The 5,008-nt window shown below is 42.7% G+C and overlaps 1 protein-coding gene across 1 annotated transcript in view; it reads left to right on the forward strand.

The window, feature by feature from the left end:
* The window catches only part of LOC147031871 (uncharacterized), a 65,219-nt gene extending 61,299 nt beyond the window's left edge, over positions 1-3,920 (forward strand). The window contains exons 3-4 of the mRNA XM_085868398.1: positions 512-595; positions 3,649-3,920. The gene's annotated coding sequence lies outside the window, so the exon portion shown is untranslated. The remainder of the gene's footprint in view (positions 1-511; positions 596-3,648) is intronic.
* Positions 3,921-5,008: the final 1,088 nt, after the last annotated feature.

Raw genomic sequence — 5,008 nt, forward strand, 5'->3', positions numbered from 1 at the left:
GTGGAAAATAAAACGTCACATTTTCAGTGAACCAGCCACCGCCTGTTGCACCGCAGAACAACACGTGGTGAAGAAGGCATGCGAGTGACCCCCGAACTTTGTTCAAGTCCATCGACGGGCAGGATTCAGGGAACCCATTTCACGGGACAAGTGGTGCAGGAATTGTGAAAAGCCTTAACGATAAAACAACATTTCCAGTGCCCCTACAATAACATCATCGGCCGGAGCTGTACAAAGGCAAAATGGGATTCTAAAAAATAAACTCGCAAAGATTTGTCGCCAAACTGGTCTAAAATGGCCAGATGCCTTTCCCACAGCGTTAATGGCGATGTAATCAATTGCAAACAGGAACACGGGTCTCTCCCCACATGAAATTTTGCTGGGACGTCCCATGAGAGTGCCATCATCAGCCCCATTTACTGCAAAACAAGTTGATATCCATCAGATGGATGATACAATGTTCCCATTTTGCATTGCCTTAATTAATGCGGTCAAAGCTTTATATTTGCAGGTGAAGGAAGCACTGCTGGAGCCAGGAACTGCTGACTGCTGCAGATTCAAACCTGCTGACTTTGTCTAACCTTCGTCATTGAAGGTGAAAGAGGTTTTGTTTTCAACTCCTCTCTGTCTGATTGTCTGTCTGCCTGTGTGCAGGATACCTCAAAAAGATGGGAATGGATCCGGATGAAATTTTGTGGACAGGTTTGTTGTGTGATCAGGACGAACTGATTACATTTTGGTGAAGATCCGGATCTGGATCCGACGAGTATAATTTTTTCAGTGATTCTTCACCATTGAGAGATTGGCCCAAAATGATATTGCACGATATCTCAAAAAGTTGTGGACGGATTTGAAAGAAACTTGGTGGACACGTTGGGTGTGTTTCAAGAAAGAAATGATTCAATTTTGGTGAAGATCTATATCCAGATTCGGATCTGATAATTCATGTAGTACACATGTGCACACCTTCCTCCACTCTTCCACGTCACCCTGTGCTCCTCCTTCTTCAAATATGTATTTACCACTGCCATTTCCATTCTTTTTGCAAAATCCACCACCATCTGCCCTTCCACATTTCTCTCGTTGACACCGTACCGACCCATCACCTCCTCATCCTCTTTATTCCCTTCCCCAACATGCCCATTGAAATCTGCTCCAATCACCACTCTTTCTTCCTTGGATACACTCTCCACCACTTCATCTAACTCACTCCAGAAATCTTCTTTCTACTCCATCTCACACCCCACTTGAGGGGCATATGCACTGATGACATTCATCATCACCCCTTCAATTTCCAACTTCACACTCATCACTCGGTCAGACACTCTCCTCACCTCCAATACACTCTCAACATAATCCTCCTTCAGGATTACCCCTGCACCATTTCTCCTATCCACACCATGGTAGAACAGTTTGAAACCACCTCCAATGCTCCTAGCCTTACTCCCCATCCACTTGGTCTCTTGTGCACACAGTATGTCTCCCTTTCTCCTCTCCATTAAATCAGCCAACTCTCACCCTTTGCCAGTCATAGTACCAACATTCAAAGTTCCAACTCTCACCTCCACACGTCTTCCCTTCCTCCTCTCCCACTGCCTCTGGGTATGCCTTCCCCTTCTCCTTCTCCTCCTTCACCCAGCAGTAGCATAGTTTCCACCGGTACCCTGCTGGCCAACAGCACCGTGGCGGTCGTTGGTAACCAGGGCCTCGACGGATCGGGGATGGAAATCCGGTTTATGATCCGCATATTGATTTGGCACAGGTTTTACACTGGATGTCCTTCCTGACGCAACCCTCCCCATTTATCCGGGCTTGGGACCGGCGCTGAGAGTGCACTAACTTGTGCAAACACAGTGGCTGGGTTGAATAATTAGCAACGTTAAATAATGCAAATGAATAATCAGCAAATTTAAGCACTGCAATTGAACAATAAACAATGTTAAATACTGCAATTGAACAATCAACAATGATGAACAATGTAATTGAACAATTAACAATGTTTAATACTGTATTTGAACAATCAACAATGATAAGCACTGTAATTGAACAATTACGAATGTTAAATACTGTAATTGAACAATTGATTGCATGTGGCTGCTAAGCAACTTGACTAATGATGTCATTGTAATCAAATTATATTTCCTACATGTAGTCAATCACACACACGTGGTCTGAAAATAAGTTTCCAGGATGAAAGGAAGAGAAAGTTTTGTTGTTAATGTACCAATTATGTTTCGTGGTCACCTTCAAAGTAATCTCCCTGGGGGTCAAGACACGCTTGGCATTGTCACTGCCATGCTTCAGTGCACCCTTGGAAGTCATTGTCTGAAAGACCATTTAGCTAATTGGCTCTGTGGATCTCTTCAATTGATGCAAATCGAGTTCCTTTCAATGGAGTTCTGTCTTGTAAACAAGAAAAAAAAAAATCACATGGAACCTGTTGGGAGAGTCGGGGGGGGGGGTGTTCCAGCATCGTGATTTGCTTGTCTGCAAAGAATTGCCTCAGAAAAATGGTTGCCTGTGCGGGAGCATTGTCTTGAGGGAGAATCCCCTTGTTTGGAGCGAGCTCTGATCTACGCGCAAAATACGTTTTCTCAAACTTCCCAAAACGTTACGGTAAAATGCTTGGTTCACTGTTTGTCCTGGAGGAACAAACTCCTGTGGACAATCCCTATGATGTCGAAAAAAACAAATCAGCACCAATTTGACTTTGGACTTTGACATGCGAGCTTTTTTCGGGTTTGGGGGTGAGGGTGTTTTCCATTGCAGACTCTGGCAATTCGTTTCTGGGGGTTGAACTGGTCGACCCAAATCTCATCTCCTGTGATGATTTGTTCAACAGAACAGTCGACTGACTGAACGTGCTCTGAAAGGTTTGAAAAAACCTGGAGCCTCCCTTATTTTTGATCTTTGGGACCATCTTGGCACACACCTTTCTCATGTTGAGTTTTTCGGTGAAATCAACCGAACAGTCTCTTTGTTCAAGTTCAACTGGTCCGCTATCAATCTCACTGCCAAACATCACTCAGATCAGACCAACATTCTCACCCTTTCAACATTTTCATCCCTTTTGGCAATTGATGGGCGTCCCAACCATGTGTCATCATCCAAGTCCATTCTCCCTCCAAAAACCTCTTGGCCCACTCAAACACATGCAATCATGACATTGCGTTTTCCCTGAACACCACCTTCAATTTGTCAAAAATGTCCGTGCCGCTTTCATTTAGTTTTACCAAAAGCTTGATGATGATTCTCTGTACCATAAATTTGTCATCTTCAGAACACAATTGCAACACTTATAAAAACATTTTAAACTTCCAGGACAGCCACAAAATAAAACCGATCGGTACAACGGCCAATGCAGTACTGACAGGAACATTACAATGTATGCAAGTGGTGTCACCGAGAAAAAACATCAGTCCTGGAACTTTATTGTCATACCTCGTTTGTAAATGTTCACATTAATGAGTTAAGAGGTTTCACAGGGAATTTTTCAAGGTTTTGTGATGATGCAATAAAGCTGCTATTCCACGTGATGGATGACGTCATTTCCCTTGGGTGGTTGATCACAAATTTAATGTTTTGCATTGATCAGTTCGCAGTTTGACAGAAGAAGATTGTTAACGGTTTTACTGTCACCCAAACCAGAATGAAATTCAAGTGTTTTGGGACCTTTGAACCTTTACACCAATAACCTTATGATGACCTACTTCAAGGTGGAGGGGGAGGATGCCTTGAACAAACTTGACTTGCACCACACCTCAAATCATTTTGGCCAAGTTTGATCACAAACCCATCAGCAGTTTTAGAGAAGAAGCTGCGAGTGTTTACGGACAGACGACCATGCCACCCCACAAGGTCATTTGAACTCTGTTTCAGTTGAGATAAAAACAGAGAGCATAATAAAAGGTCAAAATGGACTTCAGGTTCTGGGTTTGCAGAAACGGCAGGTCTCTCTTTGGGGTCTCTGCCGACTTTCTCAAAGTTAAGTTTCCAGTTGTTATCTGTCCGGTTTTAACTGTTTATTTTCTCACCTCCATATTACTGTGTGTTCCTAGTTTTGTTTTGTTTCAAAAATTGTGCTATTTTGTGAGTTTTTGTCGACCTTGTCTTCCCGGGTTCCTTGAGGCCTACCTATCCTTCCCCTCCAGGTGTACGATCATTTTTATTTGTATTCTCTCCCTATAACCTTCAATTCCTATTTTCCCTACTTTCCCAATGCCCCCCATCCCACCCAACTAAACACTCTGTTTCTTGTCAAACTCAAAAGAAGAAGAAAAAAAACCTCTCTTTGCATACCCACGAGTCCTGATCCTTCTTCTTCTTCCTCTTCTTTTTCCTCCTGCCGGCACACCATCTTTATTCCACTTGAGCTGACCCACTCTCACCATTACCTTCATGATTTCTTCCTACAACCTTCAATTCCCGAATCTTCCCAATTCTTCAAAAATCCATCAAAAAATAATAATCTTCCTTGCATCCTTTCTATCTTAACAGCTCCTGGAACCACGTGTCTCCACTCTTCCTGGTAAATTCCATCGATCCAGCAGCTTCACTATGTTTTCACCATACACCTGTTTAGGGTTCCAAATTCACCATACACCTCCACGATTTTACTTCAACCTTTCCTTTTCCGAATGGTATGCAATCCTTATTTAAAATAAATGAATACATAAATTCACTTTTGACACACCTCCCATAGTCACGTGCTTCTCCCGTAACCACGTGATCTGTTTTCACCCTCTGCGTTTACCGATCCAAATTCACCTTTCACCTCACGATTTTTCTGCAACCTTTCCATTCCCAAATCTGATGAAAACTCTCTCAAAAAAACAAATAAATAAATAATAATAATGATCTCTTATAATGCTTCATCTGCCTCTTTCACACATGTGGTACTCATGACTATCATAATACACGACCCTTCTTCTATTTCAACAGAGTGCTCTCAGTTCGACCTTTCATTCATACCTTGTCGAAAAAATCCAACTGTTACAGTGTTTCTTCT

Source organism: Eptatretus burgeri, chromosome 2 (assembly GCF_056783735.1).
Source record: "Eptatretus burgeri isolate ZD-2024b chromosome 2, Ebu_testis_v1, whole genome shotgun sequence".
Classification (NCBI taxonomy): domain Eukaryota; kingdom Metazoa; phylum Chordata; class Myxini; order Myxiniformes; family Myxinidae; genus Eptatretus; species Eptatretus burgeri.